Here is a 19311-nt window from a genome sequence, read left to right as displayed (position 1 = left end):
AGCTTTGACACAAAGTACCTCTGATGGTTCCAATCTCCTCTGATGGATTCAGACCCAGGGTTGAAGCTACTTGTTGGAATAGTACCTTTCTTCTTTTTTGATGCTAATGCTATTTTGAAATGCATATGGAATATGATAGACAGCCTGGTGGAAAAGCAGCATCTCTGGGAGACCTGCTTTGAACAGGGCCAGGGGAGCTTTCCATTTTCCTGCTTAAAAAAAAGATTTAATCCCAATTATGCAAAGCAAAAAAGGTGGGCTCCTTATTGGTTTTCAGTAGCCTCTAAACCAATCAGAACACATGATTTACTGCATTGCCAATTTAATATCTGATAAACAGGAGCCCTGTAATTGTCATTTATGGTTGGGTGCACTTGTTTTTAGTGTTGGTGAACTACTGAACTTCCATGTGCAATAAATGTCTTATCCTGCATTTTGTAATATGTCACATGAAATAAATGACTAAATCGAGTGACTCTCAGCTCTTTCCTGCCTTTTTTGTCACTGTACTAGTCAGCCAGCTATATTATATTTTCTGAGCAAAGGAGTCAGAAATCTGATCCATTGTCTTTGATGATGACGGCAACCTGCCCTATTTCAAATAAGACAGAGCTCCCTCTAAGGGGCACCTGCCAGCTGTTAATGAGAGGTGTAAAATCCAGTTGTGAGGATAGCTGTCCAGTTGGTGGAAACTTCTTTCAGGAGTTCTTTGTCCCTATCAGCCCCCTTCCCCACCCACCTTTCCTTGGAGATCTATATACAGAGATCACTTATGTGGAAGCAATTTTTAAAGTTACAAAGCACTTTACAAATTCTTATGTTCTTGTTGTTCTCATCTAGGTTCAAAAGGCCTCAGCTAAAAACGGTCCTTGTTATTAATAATTAATAATTATGACCATTATTCACAGTATGATGATTTTAAAACTCTGTCATGATGAAACCACTGGGACAAGCCCTCCTGGGTTTGTTACAAGAACCAGAAAGACTCTACCAGATCCCATCAAAATTTTGATTTCCAGGACCGTTTCTAGGTCCATCCCCAAAAACAAATGCCTTCGTGGCCCACCCAGAAAGGTTCTTTCAGATTCAGGCAAAAGTTTGAATTCCAGAGCCATTTCTGGGTTCAGCCTGAAGGCAAATTTCCTTATGGCTAACCCCGATGGTTCCAAAGGCCTGTGTCAGAAGATGCCTACGGTTTGGTGTCTGGGAAAAATCTGTCAGGCGGATAGGATTTTGCAGCATGCTGATGAGCAAACCAGTGCTACATTTTAAACAAGGCTGCTGCACACAGAACTACCCCAGCACGGTAATTTAATGAATCTACATTTCATGACTGAAGTGATAAGGATGAAACATTTTAAAATAACCAAAAGGTAGATACACCAAAAAAGTCTGATGAAACATTAAATGAATGTAGTGTAACACATTATCTTTGCTTCTGCACATCCAAAAAGCGCAATGAACTAAAACATTGCATTAAGCCAAGAATAAAGCTAAAAATTAAATTGGCTCCAAAAGATCTAGTGTAGTGGTTTATGCACTAAGAACGCAGTAAATCTGGTCATTTAATCTCATTCTCCTTACCTCTGATATGCACACTTAAGAGGAACCCAAAGCTCATGGGGAAAAAGCCCAGGGAAAGGGGTTCAGATGTATCCTCTTTCTTATCTGCTAACCTTGTCTCAAAATGTGGTGGGTGGGTCAGATGAATGTTGACTTTTTTAAAATTATAAAATTGCGTTCATTTTCCAACATTTAAGTGTTTCAAGTGTCAAGAAACATAAAATATGACTAAGTCTGTAACAGATAAAAACAAGACCCAATAAAGAAGACATATTCAAAAATATAATACTGCCCCTTCAAATCAATAAATAAAGACAAGCATTTCATACACTAATGCATTTATCTATGACCATTATAAATTAGTTGCTTGCCAGAAAATACACTTCTTAGCACAAGTGCTATTATTTAAAGTTGTCTATTTAATGCACACTTAGTATATTTTCTCATCCAAAGCTGCACTGCATAATTAGACAACATCCATTCTTAAAAACTAAAGTAGATGCCAAAAATGCAATACATAAAGCATGACGTTTTACAAATTTACATCTTCAAAAGTTATGTGTAGTTTCAGATAGAAAAAAAATTGCAAAAAGATCACTCACTCTATTCTAATGGCCCCGATTTCATCTAAGTGTGCTTCTAGTACGAGCTGGCAGTAATGTAAGTTATAATGCAGTCATTCTTATTCAACTTCAGCGAATGGGTATTTTCCTGAGTGATTCTATTAACTGGACGACTGGAGAGTTGGCCTTGAATAGTTTGCTGAATTGTCACTGATCATCCCTCCTTTTGTCCCTGGGTCAGTTGCTTTTGAGGTCAGCATTACTGTGTGCCCAAGGACCATCAAGGCCTTCACTGACTTTGCTGTATTCTATCATTGATCATTCTGGATCAACACCCATCTGATTTGCAGGCCACTGGAGATGATTTTGCTAAGTAAGTCTAGGAAATGTGTCTCAAGCCTCCACATCCCTTCTTCTATCCTCTCCCCAAGCATTTCCCCTTCCCCTCCCTCCAACAAGTCTTATATCTCCCTGGCAGTACAACACCTCTTGAGTATAACCACATAGCCCCCAGCCCTAGATTGTTTGTTGCCTTTCTGTTTTATGTCTTCTCTAACAAGTTGACACAACATAACAGTGTTTGTCTTGTCACCAGATTATTACTCTAAATACGATGGTTATTCACAGTGAGTCATTGAATATTTTACCACATGGCAACAGAAGCAGCTTAGACAGGCACCTGTGCCTAGATGAGAGCTAACAGGCTGTCACAACACTGTCAAAATAGGAGATGGTACTTTTGGAGAAATTCTCTTCTCTTTCTTTTTTTTTCCCCTCTGATTCTTGTGCATTGCCCCTCATTCCCTTTTCCTTCTTTCCTTTAAGAATGATCAGTTTCATCATAAGGAGGTGTCAGATGAAAAGAATGATAAAAGGTCACAGCAAATGGTGAGTGAGGGATTTGAATGCAAAATGGGATAAGCCCCTGATTTGAGAATTGAGAGGTTTTACCCAGAAAGCAATGCTTCTTTCTCCTACTGATCCAGGGAACTGTCTATGGACCAGAGGAGAGTCCTGAAAGCAACCCCTCCTGTGGTTTCCACTTTCTTTACAACTAATCGAATTAGTATAGAAGAAGCCTGCAGATAAAGAAGGGACAGGAATGGTCTTTGGGATAAGAACATTTGGAGTCAGAACGGGGGGAAAGAGGAAAAAGGGGAATGTCCTCAGAAGCAAAGGGAAGAACCATACTTCCTTTTTTTTTTTTTTACAATCAATCAAAGTTTATTAAATGCCTACTCTGCACCAGTAAGCACTAGGGATACCAGAAGAGACAAAAAAAACTGTTCCTTCCTCTAAGGAGCTTACAATCTTACAGGTCTATAAGACTCCTTCATGGGCCCTTGTGGACCATAAGCCTAGGGAGATGTGTTCAGAATGTTATTTCCATCTTGACACATCAATGAGATTGCACAACATCCTTTGTCACTGCCAAAGGCATTGTGCTATCCTATAACTGAGGGCAATCTCTTTTAACTCAGATTTAAGACTTTTCATGGGCTCCTTAGACTACCTAACCCCTCATATAGCCACTCCACTACAAAGATAAGCCATCCCCTTTTCTATTCACCTTGATGCCTTCCTTATTTTCAGCCCTGAGTCAGAAATACCCTTCTGCATCTTTGCCTACTTTTACTTAGAATGTTTTTCTGTCATCATGACAATAACTTTTTCTGTCATTCACGGAGCTGTTGAAATCCCTCCTTATCCATAAAATTTGTCCAAGCTAATAGGAAATTTAAAAAAAAGAACAAAATCATTTCTCTTTGTGTTTTAATTGCCAAATCCGATAGCCTTTTCTCAATCCTTGACCTCTCAGCAGCCTTTGACACTGCTGATCACTCTCTCCTCTTTGATACTTTCTTCTCTCTAGATTTTTGGAAGACCGCACCCTCCTGGTTCCCCTAGCTTTATCGCCCACTCCTTCTCATTCGCCTCCTCCAAATCATGCCTTCTAACCTAGGTATCTATCAGAGTTCTCTCCTGAGCCACCTTCTCTTTTTTCTCTATACTACTTTACTTGATTGATCTCATCAGCTCTCCTGGAGTTAATTACTGTTTCTGTGATGACGATTCTGTAATCTATCTATCCTGTCCCCAACTTTCAGCTGACCTCCAATCTCACAAACCCAGTTACTGTCTTGCAGACAGATTGAAACAGATGTGCAATAGATATCTTAAAATAAATATATTCAAAATGACACTCAATTTCTTTTCCCCTAAACCATCCCTGCCCCTTCCTATCTTCCCTACTACTGTAGAAAATAACACTACCCTCTCAGGCTCCCAATCTAGGAGTTATCCTGGATTGCTCACTGGCACTCCCTATATCCAATCTGTTGCCAAGGACTGATGACTTCACCTTTGCAACATCTCTTGAATACCCTCCCTTCTTTTCTCTGACGCTGCCATCACTCAGATACAAGTCTTCAGTACCTCTCACCAAGGGCATTGCAATAGCCCCGGCGGGTTTGCCTGCTCAGGTCAGCCTCTTCTCCAATTCATCCTCCATTCAGCCACTAAAGTGCTCTTCCTAAATATCAGATCCAATCGTGTTACTCCTTCTACCCAGTAAATTCCAGTAGCCCCCTATTACCTTCAAGATCAAATGTAAAATCCTCTGCTGGATAGTCAAATACTTTCATAACCTAGCCCCTTCCTACCTTCCCAATCTTCTTATACCTTACTTCCTGCCATATAATCTTCAGTCCAATGACACTGACCTCCCTGTTGTTCCACAAACAAGACATCCCATCTCTCAGTTCCTTGCCTTTTCTCTGGCATCTCCCATTCATGAAGTGTTTTCCTTCCTCATTTCTACCTAGTGACTTCCCTAAGTTTCTTGAGAGCCAGCTAAAAATCTGATCTTCTACAGGTAGCCTTTCCCAACCTCTCTGAATTCTAGTGCCTTCTCTCTCTTAATTAGTTCCTATTTAATTGTGTACATTGTTTGTATACACACACACACACAGATATGTAGTATATACATGTATACAAATAAACACAGAGTAGGGATTTTAAAATATTATTTATCAATTGATTGATTGTCTAATTCACAACCTAGTCTAATGTTATATCCACTATATGACAATGACTTGCTTTAATTTTTTTATAAGTTGTAAAAATTTGATTTCTTTAATTCTTATATTTCCAACTCTGGGCCACGTTATGTAAAGCTATAAGTATAAGAACCTCAAGGGATAAGAAGGAAAGGATAAGTTGTAATTTTGGGGTATTATCTTTACCAGTGGATAGGATAACTACATTAATAAGATTGCAGATTGATTGAAAAATCAGAGAGTGTAAGTATTTTCAGTATAACCAGAGGTATGTATGTCTAGGTACTTTCGTTAATGTTGGCATCATTCTTATTTTTTAAAGATTTAGGATACTAGCAGAATGTTAAAGCATCTTGTAATTTACTTGATGAAATTCCATAATTCAATGAAAATGTGGACAGTTCTATGATTGAGGATATTAATCAATCAACAAACATGTGATAAGTTCCTACTATATGCCAGACTCAGTGATAATAATAGAACAATCCCTGTCCTCAAGGAACTTGGATGCTATTGGCAAAAATAATATGTAGGGACTTTAGGTGACATAATGGATCATGTGTAGGACTGGAGTCAGAAAGACTTGAGTTTACATTCTGCCTCAGGCGCTTACTAGCTGTGTGACCCTAGGCAAAGCACTTAACCCTTCTGTGTCTCAGTTTCCTAATCTATAAAATAATAATAATAATAATACCTACCTCATAGGCTAGGTACAAGGATATATATAGATATATAGATATATGTATATCTATATATCTATATATCTATATCTATATCTATATATCTATAGATATAGATATAGATATAGATATATAGATATATTTGGTGGAAGAGACAAGGCACCAGCACCTGTAGGAGAAAAGTTTTCATGTAGAGTATAGTACTTGAGCTGAGTTTTGCAGGAAACTAGGGGTCAGAAATGTAAGAGTGAAAAATCTGCAAGCTCTAAACATCTGGAATATTTTGTGTCAGAAGACCTAGGTTTGAGTCCTGGCTTGAGCCTTTGGGAGTTTTGTAGCCACGGTCTTTCTGAGCCTCAGTTTCTTCATCTGCAAAATGGGAATAAATAATGATATTATAATTTACTCACCTCATGGGATTTGTTGTGAGAACAAATGAGGTCAATTCATGAGCCCTCAAGTGTTATTCAGCTGTTCAGAAGCTTTCTGTGTCCACCTATTTTTAACTAGCACCCATTGCTTTTTTACTCTTCCTCATCTTCTTACACTGTGCTGGCAATAGATTGCTGCTCACAGTCAGAGTAAACAATGACTGATAACTGAAAGGAATAGTGTCAGACACTGGCTCACTCTCACTGTGCCCTACTTGGGGGTCTATTTCTTTACATTAAATCTTCAGACTGACACTTTTTATTAGAGTAAACCACTGGGTGATCCCCAAGAGGCTCAGTCAGTATGCATTCCATGTGGGCGCAAACATCTAGGATTTGCCTCTGGCTGTTCTGAGTGGGGGAAGGTGAATGGGGGTGGTGTTCACCAGTGGAATTGCATCAAGTGGCAGAGAGATAGGTGCTGCAGATTTTCTGTGCTAACAGTCTTAGACTAAAGAAGAAGAATCTAAACTGTAAATGTACGGCCACTGAAAATGAAGTCAGAGCTCTACTGGGAAATATCTTTGAAAAGTATTAAGTGCTGTATAAATTTAAGGCCTTATTATCATTGTGCTACTACTATTTATTATAAATACTACTACTACTACTACTACTACTACTACTACTACTACTACTACTACTACTACTACTACTATTTCCTCCCAGAAGCTGCTTTCTTCAGAGGCAGCTAGAGGTATGGGCCTAGAATCAAGAAAACTTGATTTCAAATATAGCATCAGGTGCTTACTAACTGTGAGCAAGTTACTTCACCTTTGTATGCCTCTATTTCCTTCAAGTATAAAATGGAAATAATAATATCACATTCCTTTCAGGATTATTGTGAGGATAAGATGAGACATTATTAAAAAAATAAAGTGCTTAGCACAATGCCTGGCACATAATAGGGGCTATATAAATGTGTATTCTCTTCTCATCTACCCTCCCACTATTTCACCTACACACAGTCAGTTAACTAAGTAATTTTTTTTATTATTTCTTACACTGCCTTTCACACAGTAGATGTTTAACAAATGTTCATTTAATGGAATTGAATTTATTCATACTTTGGTATAAAGGAGTCAGGATGAAGGGTTACTAAGATTTTCAGTACTTGTATATATCCTTTATAAGAACCTGACAATTAAACTATAGTTTGTTATGATCAAAACTTTAAGAACAATGGAGTGAGAATAAGGAGACCTGGGGGCCGGTCAATCAACAAGTATTTTTTTAATCTCCAGCTATGCACTGGGCACTAGAGAGGCATGTACAAAGAATAAAACAATTTCTACATGCAAGTAACTTATTTTCTAAATAAATTTGACATAAATTTAAATAAATCTAAATCAAATAAGTTTCTAAAATAAGTCCCTATAAAATGTATACACATAAATGTAAAGTTTATAAACATAAATATACAGGAGGGAGACTAGCCAGAAGACTGTTGCAAAGTCTAGGTGAGAGGTGATGAAAGTCTAGAACCAAAAGGTTAGTTATTATGAGTGGAGAGCTGGAATCAGATGTCAGAAATGTTGTGAAGATAACGTTTGGGATTGGCTATGTAGAGTAAGTGAGGGTCAGGAGTCTGGGATAATGCCAAAAATATGAACCTGAAACACTAGAAGGAGGGTGGTACCTTTGACAGAAAGAAGGAAGTTTGGAAGAGGGGAGGGTTTAGGGTGAAAAGTTATCTTTAGCATGTTGAGATTAAGATCTCTCTGGAAGGACCAATTCTAAATGTCTAATAGACAATTTTAAATTCAGTACTAAAGCTGGGGAAGAAACTGGAGCCAGATAAAGAGTTCTGGGGGTCATCTGCAAAGAATGATAGTTAAGCACATGGAACCTAATGAAGTTAGTAAGAGAGAATGTGGAGGGAGAAGGGTATAAGACCAAAGATAAAACCTTAGGAAACACTCAGAGTTGTAGGGTATGATATCGATGATAAGTAAAAAAAGAAGCCTGGGAAAGATTGGTCAGACAAATAGGAGATAAAGCAGGGTATTGTAGTGTCATGAAAATCCACAGAGTGTTCTGGAGGAGAGGATAATTAACAGCATCAAATGCAGCAAATAGATTTTTTTTTAAAAAATCCTGAGAGAAAACCCTCTGATTTGCAAACTAAGAAATCATCTGTAATTTTGGAGAGATAATCCTGTCTCTGTCACTAATCATCCATGTGGCCTTAGATAAGTTGCTTAATCTCTTTGGTCCTCAGTCTTCTCTGTAAAATGAGTATAGACAAGATCAGAAACATTTACATTGCATTTTTTTAAAATCCATTTTTTTTTCTTCTTAGAGAAAAGCTCTCTGGCATTCTTCCATTCCTAGTCAGGGGGAAAAAACACTTATCTGTTGCAGTGAATGGCACATGCTTATGAATCACGTATTCTGTGATGTTTCACAATAGACTTTACCGATTATTACATTTTTTTCCCTCCACAAAGTCCTACTTGGATGCCTCAGGGTGAGAAGGAGAGCCATGGTTCTCAAATATTATATCACAGGGGAATAAGCTCTGGAAGTTTCCATATTGGAAGGACTTCTAGCACAATTCTAATCACAGATAGAGTTGGCTTTCAAAAGCCAGCAGCTGTAAAGGGAGGAGACACTTAAAACTAAGTGGCCTCTAAATGGTTAATTTTTCGGCTGAGGTGTGCTGTGAAATGCAGAGACATATAAAAATGCTCCATTGGCTGGGCAACTCTGTCTCACTTTAATTCATCCAAAAAGCATATATTAAGCACCTACTATGTGTTAGGCATTGGATGAGTAACTGAAGATAGAAAAACCAGGAAAAAATGAAAGTATTCTACAACCCATCGGGGAAGGGGGAAGCATATAAACAGAAAACTAAATACAAAATCAATATAATAACTTCTAGGGGCAAGTTACTAGCAATTGGAGAGATCAAGATAGGCTCCCTACTATAAGAGGTAGCATGAGTTTGAACCTTGAAGGAAATAAGAGATTCTATAAGGAAGAAACGAGAAGGATTGACAGATATCCTTGCAAAGACATGGAGACAGGTGATAGAATGTCATGTACAGGGAATAGTAAGGAGGCTATTTTGTACTTGAAGGAGAGTAATGTGAAATTAACCTAGAAATGTAGACTAGAGACAGAGAAATTTCTTGTTTTATCTAAGGCAAATGGCAAGAGGGACTCACTGCAGTTTCTTGAGAGCAGGGCAGTGAGATGTCCTCTGTTTGGCAATTAAAGTCATTCACAACTCAGTCTCTTACTCCCTTTACAGGCTCCTCACACTGGATTCCCCTCCACAAACCCTACAGTAGGGCTACCCTGGACTATTTGCTGTTTCTCACTCATGACACTCCATCTCTGTGTTTTGAACTGGTTACCTCCCATTCCTGAAATCCTCTCCCTTCTCACATCTGCTGCTTAATTTTCCTGACTTCTTTTTGATTCACCTTAAATCCCATCTTCTTCAGGAGGATTTTCCCAATGCACTGTCCTTCCCTGATTTACTAGTTTAGTTATCAAAAAGTAGACTCCTACTAAAGGAATTAAAACATATCAAGATAAGTGAATTGTTCCTTATTGTCCATAGGACAAAATTAAAACTCCTTTCTTTGACACTTAAAGCCCTCATAATCTAGCTCCAATCTCTCTTAGAAGATTAATTTCACATTGCTCTGCCATACTCCTTTCTACACTCTACATTCTAGAGTAGATATGTGTCATTATACTTTGGAGGAGGTTTTTGAGTTCTTTGTAGAATTTCTCCACATTTTTCTTATCTGGGGAAGCAGGGGAAAGGGGATTATCTTGTAGATATTTGATTATTGAATAATTTTATCATAAATATAGAGCTAGAAAAGACCTCAAGTGTAAACACTCTCTTTTACAGATGAATAAACTGAGGGCCAGAGAAGTTGAGTGAAATGATGAAGGTCACACAGTAAGTGATCATCAGAAACAGCCTTTGAACCCAAGTCCTCCAACTATCAGAATCATATATATATATATATATGTGTGTGTGTGTGGGTGGGTGGGTGGGTGTGTGGGTGTGTGGGTGTATGTGTATATATGTATATGTGTATGTATGTATATGTTTCTACATATATGTATATGTACATATACATATAAACACAGACACATATACATAAACACACATATTTATACCTATGTATTCATATATTTGTCTAGACATATACATATAAATATACACATAACACAGATACAAGAGTAATGCTACAGATATGGAATATTGTGTGCACTTTCATATTAGGTTACTGCATTATTAGTTTTCTTAATTGGGAATAATCTGTAAATGTATGTAATGTAAAGATAAAACATCAATAAAACTTGAGAGAGGGAGAGCCAGACAGACAGAAAGAGAGAGAGAAGAGATGAATGAGGATTGTGTTGTGAAGGTAGAATCAGCAGCATTTGGCAATTGATTGGATCTGAGGTAAGAGAGAGGTTAGAGTTGAGATGGCTTTGAGGTTATGAACCTGAATAACTAGAAGAATGGTGGTACCTGAAATAAAAAAATAGGGAAGTTGGGAAGGGAACACAAGGCAAAAAAATATGATGGGTTCTGTTTGGAACTTATTAATTTTGAGCAACCTGAAAAGCAACCATTTGGATATGCCTAATAACAGTTGGTGGTGTGGGAATGGAGTTCAGGAGAGAGACTAGGGCTTGACCCACATAACTGAATCCATGGGAACTGGTTAGATCATCAAGAAAGAGAGTTTAGAGAAGAAAAGAGGGTCCAGGCATAATCTCAAGGTACACCCAAGTATATGGAGTTGGAAAAGAATTATGATCCAACCAAGGATACTGAGTAGTGGCTATATAGGTAGCTGGAGAACTAAGAGAGACAAATGTCTCCCAAACCCAGAGATCAAAGTAGGAGATAGAGCAATAAACAATGTCAAATGATTCATAGAGGTAAAGAGGGATAAAGATACAGAATTTTAAAAGACCATTAAAAATGGCAATTAATAGACTATTGGTAACCTTGGAAAGAGTGGTTTCAGTTGAGTGATGAGGTCAGAAGCCAGAATGAGATGGGTCCAAAAGTATGTGGGAAGTGAGAAAGGGGAGACAATTTATTGTGGTAGTAGACCATAGGTAGTAGAAGTTTTTCTGGGAGTTTAGTCATAAAGAGGAGGAGAGCTGTTTTAAGTAGGGCAGTAAAATCAAGTGAAAGGTTTTAGTTTTGTTAGGATGGAGTAGATCTGGACATGATCAGAAGTGATAGAGACTTCAGAGAAGAGGACTGTGTAAAGTTGAACTGATTAACAACAGGGTCAATAATTTGAAGGGAAGAAAGCAAGACTGCAGCAGATTTGATTGCCTGCAATAGCAGTGATTAGAAATTGTGATGAGCCTTTAGAATAGGTTTTGATGGAATGAGGCCCAAGGAGAGATGGAAGACTAGGAATTTATAGTTTGATAGTGGGATATTAAAGTGAAGGCAGTGGAGGGACATTTGTAGGTGATGATGAGATGAAGGATATAACAAGTCCTGTGTGTGACAGGGTTAGAGTAGATTATGGGAGTTGAAATTGATGGACTATATTTGAGAGTACATCAACATATAAGTTGAAGTCTTTGAGTATAAGAGCCAGGATTGGGGATGAGAGTAAGACTGTGATCGAGGTAATAAAGTTTTTAAGAAAGGAGGGAAAATTATCTGAGGGCCAGAAGCCAGCTGTAAGATCTGGCTAAGGGGACATACTTGATAGAGTGAACCTGGAAGGAAATGAACTTGATGAGGAACGGTGTAGAGAGAAAATCTAGAAAGGACCATGAAAATAAAAAAGCATGTTTATTTCTCCTCCTGGTCAGTGTATTAGGCAGGCAGAGACAGTGAGTATATCTAGGGCTACTACCAAAGAGGGGGTCCAGGAATATATTGTCTTCTGGGGGGGAGTCAGGCTTCCATGACTACAAGGAACAGGAGAAATAGTGCTCATATGAAGAGTGGCTTGTTACCAATAGACCAGGCACAATTAATTGATCTTGACATTTCTATCTTCTCAAGTTTTGAAGGTTATGAATAAGCCAAAAAAATGTAAGAAAATAAAAATGTATTGTCATATGTTCAAGTTTATAGGAGCCAGAATATGCATTCAGGGGACACCTAAACTATTGGGGTTTGTTTTCTGGAGCCCTATGAATTTTCTGGTTGTGGTTCAGGAAGTCTAAGAAGTTGAACACATAGTAGGAGAGCTATGTGTCTGTTGGGAGAGGTTTAGGGAAAGAAGGAAGGGAGTTGGGAGGGAGGAAGAAAATAATTATGTCCTTGTTTATTAAGCATAAATAAGCATTAAATACCTACTGTGTGCCAACCACAGTGTTAAGTACTATTTTTATAAACTGTATCTCATTTGATCTTCGCTACAGCACTGAGGTTGGTGTTATTATTCTTCCTGTTTTACAGTTAAAACAACTGAGGCATACAGGAGTTAAATAACTGGGCCAGGCTCAACTCACATCTTCCTGACTCCAGGCCCATCACTCTGAGAACAACTTGCAGCCCTAACACAAAATATCGCTCCTTGGGAGCCTCTAGCGACTCAGCCTTCCACTGGAGTGGGTTCTTTGAACCTCCTTAGTGCCTAGTCAAGAAAGTCCTCTCCCTGAAGGCAACTTCAGCCTCCCTTTTCCCCAAACTCCTCCCACAACCAATTCTGATTTGTTTGGAAGTATCCTAACAATATCTTACTTGAACTATTGTCCATCTTAATCTGCCCTGATACAGGTAAAATACTGACAAGCTTTTGGAATTTCTCTGCTGCCCTCTCAGGGTTATTAAGATAACCAGGTCTCCAGAGCATGACTTCAGGGACTTTGGAGAATTGTAGAAAGAGACAATAGAAGTTTTTCCTCTGTGGAGAGTGGGAGGACGGGGTGAGGAAACCAAGGGCATTATGCTGCTACAGTCCTTCCATCCCTGTGTCATCATTAATAACTCAGTAATAATAACTTCCATTTACATAGCACTTAAGATTTACAACAACCTTCCAGATAAGCAGAACAAGTATTGTTACTCTTATCTAACAGACTAGGAAAATGAGTCTCAGAACATTTAGATGACTTGCTTGGGGATCACACAGATTATAGATATCAGCACTAGAACTCTGATATGTCTAGAGTCAAAAGACTTGAGTTCATAAGGCCCAGCACTGGTGCTTAAGAGCTGGGGAAGTATTCTTATGACCCAGTGTGCTTTCAACTACAACAAAACTCTTATGGGGTCAAAAAGCCTGACAACATTTCTGAAGCCCATCCTGATTCTAGGACCCTAATGTTACTCAGAATGGAGACTTTCCATGGCCCAAGTAATAGTAATTGAATAGGATCGGTAGTGGCAACCTACATATGGGTACATATTCCTTGCAATATTTATTGGTCAAAGGACTTACTCAAGTTACTTTCTCCTCATGTGGAGATGAGAGCAGACAGTGGTCCAAACATGGGAGAATCAAGGTCACAATATTTACTTGCACAGAGGGCAAATTTCAACCTCAGAATTGAAGCAACCATGGAGGAATTCATGTGAAAATCAAGTTTTCCTAAAGTCCAGCTGTGACAATTACATAGATAAACATGGCATATTTAATGGAGTTTAAAAATATGCTCTCTAAAACTTCATTTCCAAGTCTGAGAGTGCATAGACTATTTGAACATGAAAATTTGTACGTTTTTACTCCCCTCTATTTACAAGTATGATTTTTTTTATTGTTTGTTATGTATTAAACTTTTGAAGACCCATGTATTTTATAAAAGCTTTTGTTAAAAATCCCAGCTTTTGGATGGCTATCCAAATTGAATCTGAACCCTGGAACATTTGAGCTGTAAGATTGAGTTATTTTCACACAATCTCGTTGAATATAAAGGTTGTTCTTTCCTGTAGACCTCAATTCTAGTGAAATGCTAAGGAATCATTCTCTAATTATCTTGGAGTTGGTTTGCCACAAGCAAAAGACTTAGGAAATTAAAGAATAAGAGGAAAAGAAAAGAGTTGGGGAGTGAGTAAGAAAAGAACAAATGAGAAAATAAAAGCCAAGAGAAAAAAACAAAAACAGTATAAAGAGCTAAGGTCTATTGCCAATGTTGGGGAGCATATATATGGAGAGACAACCCCTCTTGACTGTCTGGTTCCAGAGGCCAAATTTAATAGGCAGGGAGGAAGGGAGAGGTTAAAAAAAAGTATATCTGGGATTTTTTTCTACCATCTTTAACTCTCTCTCCCTCTCTCTCTGTCTCTCTGTCTCTCTCTGTCTCTCTCTCTCTCTCTGTATCTCTGTCTGTCTGTCTCTCTCCAGATGAAAGCTTTGATGGAAGCAAATTATCCAGATGAAACCTTTGATTGAAGCAAATTATCCATAATCCCCTACAGTATTAGCTGCAGCTCTTCAAGGGCAAGAGGAGGAAGGCCCTAGGCTGCTAAGTAAGTAAGCTAGGGGTTAGTTCTTTGATGGATAACTTACTATTACTGATATACAGCTTTGTCTTGAACTCAGGCTTAAGCCTCTTTCAAAAGTATCACAGTCATAGAATTTCAGTTGACCAGGAGCCGTTTAACCTGATTCATACCTCAAAAGAATCCCCTTGACAATATCCCCTGACAATATCCCCAACAAATGGTCATCCAGCTTTCACTTAAGCGCATCAAGTGTGGGGTGTTCAGGAGGACCAGCACCTCTCATCCAAGGGCTTGCCAAACCCTTTTCAGGGCTGCTTATCCACCTTTGGTGTCCACCTGATCCACCCAACTCTCACTTGTATCTCCAAGCACCAATAGCATGTGCAATGGCCACCTCAGTAAACTGTCTCTGGAGATGGGCTAAACCAGGTTGAAGGTAACCAACAGGCCTCAAACCCATCAGTGAGTTAGGGGGATGTCTACCTCAATTATGTGAAGACTTTCCCTGGCAGAATTGGCAGATAAGAACAGTTTTGCTCCAATGGCCATGAAGGCACCTCAAGCAGGTGAAAAGCATAAAGCTTGATCCAGCACTGAAGACACCAAGGTCATCTACTGCATCCTGGTCCATTGCAAGTCATCTTGACTTATGTCCTTCCACTAGACTTCAATGACTCAGGAGGAAAGAGTAAGGCTCATGACTTCGTACAACTGTCTCACTTAAATCCAATTCATGTATAAGTCAAGCCATCACCCTATGATGTCATTGGTCCTCTTCAAAAAATGAAGGGCAAACAGCAACAATGAAGACATCAAGTAAGAGGAATTTGATAGTTCCCAAGACAGCCCATTCCACTTTGATATAGGTCCAAGAGTTAAGAAGTTAAGTTGTTATTATTTCTCTCCTATCTTACTTCAAAATAATTCCCTTTATAGTTTCTAAGCATAGTGCCTAATTCTGCCTTCTGAGGCCAATGCACTGAAGTCCAATACCTTTTTTTTGACCTGACAGCCCTTCAAATACTGAATGTCAGTTATCATATCCCATACCCTTTATAGAATGATAGTAATCATAGCTAACATTTCTATAGTACCTACTATGTGCCAATTATTATTTCAACTGATCCTGTGAAGTAGATGCTATCTATTATTATTCTTATTTCACAGATGAGGAGACTAAGCCAAACAGAAGTTGTGATTTACCCAAGGTCACACAGGTCATAACTTCCTGCTGTATCCATGCTCCACCTGGCTGTCTTCAAACTCCAGGACCTCTGCAATACTAATTTCCCATCCCTGGACAATCAAGCTTGTCAGTGTTCTTCCAATAGCATGTGATATACAACACTCAATACACCACTTCAGATATTCAGAGGAATGCAGTAGGACATTCACCCATGTATTCTGAACACTCTTTCTCCTATAAAGTAGTTTAAGATTTAATTGGCTTTTTTTTTTTGGTGGTCAGGTCATAGTTTTGATTCATAGTAAATTGTTGTGGAGTAACCCGATTCCTTTCCTGGTAGAAAACTTTCTCCTGGTCACACTCTTGGGGAGACACAGTAAATCAAGTAATCAGTTTAATCCCGTAAATCTCTGCTTACCTCAGTTTCCTCAGCTGTAAAATGGGAATAATAATAGCAACTTCATTGTGGGGTTGTTATGAAGCTCAAATAAGATAACATATGTAAAGCACTTTGTAAATACTATCTATGATTAAATACCTAGTCTTGATGAGGTAAAGGATGAGATGCTGGGGTTATAATTACAAAAGTGAAATGCCATACCCTTAAAGAGCTTACACTCTATTAAACTATATGTACCATGTCATATGATACCGCAAACATTTATTAAGTGCCTATTATGTGCCAGGCACTATGCTAAGCTTGGGGATACAAATGAAAAAAAAAAAGACATCCTTTACCCTCAAGTAGTTTATAATCTAATGGGGGAAGACAATATGGAAAAGAGGAGGTAGAATGCCAGAGTATACTAGATGATAGTGGAGAAGCTGTTGACAAATAAATGGCTAGCATTTTGAGTCCCCTATAAAAGAAGGGTATGGGAGGAGGTTTGGGGGTTGGGTTTTTTGTTTTGTTTTATTTTGTTTTTTTCTCTGTTCTCTAGCCCTCCAATCAGAGACAGAAATGACTAAGGAGCTCTGAGGGAAAAACTAAAGTAATCTTGAAGATGAGTTTCTAGGCAATGAGATTATCTGGTGAGGAGTCTCTCCTTGGCAGGGCATAATGAAGATGATGATGATGGGCTGAAAACCACGCTGAGCAGCTGATGGCAAACAAAATGTGTTCATAGATGTGGCAATATGTTCACAGGTAATTACAAAAAGAATATGTGTGTGTGTGTGCATGTGTGTAAACAGATAATTGAAAAAAGAATATATATATATATATATATATATACATCCATATGTGTGTGTATATATGTGTATGTATATGTGTGTGTGTGTATATATATGTATATATACATATATATACATATATATGTATATATATGTACATACATATATATGTATATATACATATACATACATATATATATGTATATATACATAAACACATATATTCCACAGTGATGGGGGTAGAGGGAAGGACTAACAACATTAGAAAAGCCTCTTTTTTTTTAGGTGAAGCAATTGGGGTTAAGTGACTTGCCAAGAGTCACACAGCTAGTGAGTGTTATGTGTCTGAGGCCAGATTTGAACTCAGATCCTCCTAACTCCAAGGCCAGTGCTCTATCCACTGCACCACCTAGCTACCCCAGAAAGCCCTCTTTGAAGAGACAGTACCTTAATTGAATCTTAGAGCCTAACTAGGGTTTCAAAGAGGCAAAAGTGAAGGGGAAAAAAAACATTCCAGGAATAATGAGAACCCCTGCAAAGACATGGAGGAAGGTTGTGGAATTCAGTGTATATGGAACAACACCTAGGCTAACTTAGTAGGAGTATAGACTTTGTGAGGGGAAATAATACATAATCAGATTACAGTAATAGTTTGGAGGGATTAAAGTGCCAAACAGAGGAGTTTGAACTTTGTCTTTTATCATTATGAAAGGCTTTAAATGCCAAACAGAGGCCTTTATGCTTTACCCTTAGGGCAATGGAAAGCCACAGAAATTTCTTGAGCAGAGGAGTAACGTGGTCAGCATTTCCTTCTAGGCATATCAATTTGGCAGCTGTTCATAGGATGGATCAATGAAGGAAGAGACAAAATGTAAATAAACCAATTAGGATGTTACTGAAATAGTCCACATAAGACTCGATGGCCAGGACCTGAACACGGGTAGTTGTGCTTTAAGTAGAGAGAAGTGGACAGGTGCAAATGGTATTAAGTATATAGAATTGATAAAAATTTAGCAATTGATTGGATATAGGAGCAGGGATGAGGTGGGGTGGTTAAGTGAAGAATTGAGGATAACTTCTAGGTTACCAACCTGGGTAATCAGGAAAAAATGCAAAAGTTAAGAGGAAGGGTAAGTTTAAGGGAAAAGATGAGTTCTCTTTAGGATATGTTGATCTTAACATGTCTATGGAACATCTGAGAGGAGATGTCACACAAGCGTCTGGAGAAGCCATACTTAAATGTAGGAGGGGGAAGAAGGCTGAATGTATAAATATGAGGCAGCAAAGCAGCATATTATAGGCTGCTAGACTTAAGAGTCAAGAAGACCTGAGTTTGAATCCTGACTCAGAAACTTACTAGCTGTGTGACCCTGGGCAAAATACTTAATTCTCTTTGTCTCAGTTCCCCATAAAATGGAAATTATAATAGCACCTACCTCCCAGGATTATTATGAGGATCAAATGAGGTAACATGAAAAACATTAGTGCTCTATATGAAAACTAGCTATCATCATCATCATCATCAGTCATCATCTGTGGGTCATCTGCAGAGAGATACTAGTTGAATATATGGGAGCTAATGAGATGAGTGGGAGAATTTAGAGAGATAAGACAAGAGGAACCAGAACAGCATCACGTAAGGACAAGATGGAGATAATGAGCAATAAACATGCAGAGGAAACTGAGAAGAATAAGACTAACAGATAGAAGGAGAACTGTGACAGCAATCAATCAATCAATAAACATTTATTATGTGCTTTGTAAGTGCTGAGGATACAAAAAGAAGCAAAAGAAAGTCCACCCTCAAGAAGTTCACAATCTAACAGAGGATGAAACATGCAAACAATAATGTACAAAGTAAGCTATATACAGAATGTGAAATTAAAAAAAACGAAGAAGCAAAGAATATCTAGAAGGAGGGCTTAGTCAATGCTGTCAGAAACTGCTGAGAGATTTTTTTAAAAAGTTGAGGAGTAAGGAAAGGACATTGGATTTTTCAATAAAAGGATCAATGTTGACGTAGGAAGGAACAGTCTTAGTCAAGTTGTGGACACTCTTCTTTTCTTCCTTTATACTGTTTCATTTGATAATCTCATGATTATTTCAATTTTCATCTCTATGCAGATAATTCTCAGATCTTATCCAGCCCTATTATCTCTCCAGACCTCCACTTTTTACATCTCCAATTGCTTATTAAACATCTTGAACTGGATAATCTCATAGATAGCTTAAACTCAACATGCCCTAAA

This window comes from Phascolarctos cinereus, unplaced genomic scaffold (genome assembly GCF_003287225.1).
Source record: "Phascolarctos cinereus isolate Bilbo 61053 unplaced genomic scaffold, phaCin_HiC Scaffold_4;HRSCAF=312, whole genome shotgun sequence".
Lineage (NCBI taxonomy): Eukaryota > Metazoa > Chordata > Mammalia > Diprotodontia > Phascolarctidae > Phascolarctos > Phascolarctos cinereus.
This window is presented reverse-complemented; position numbering follows the sequence as displayed.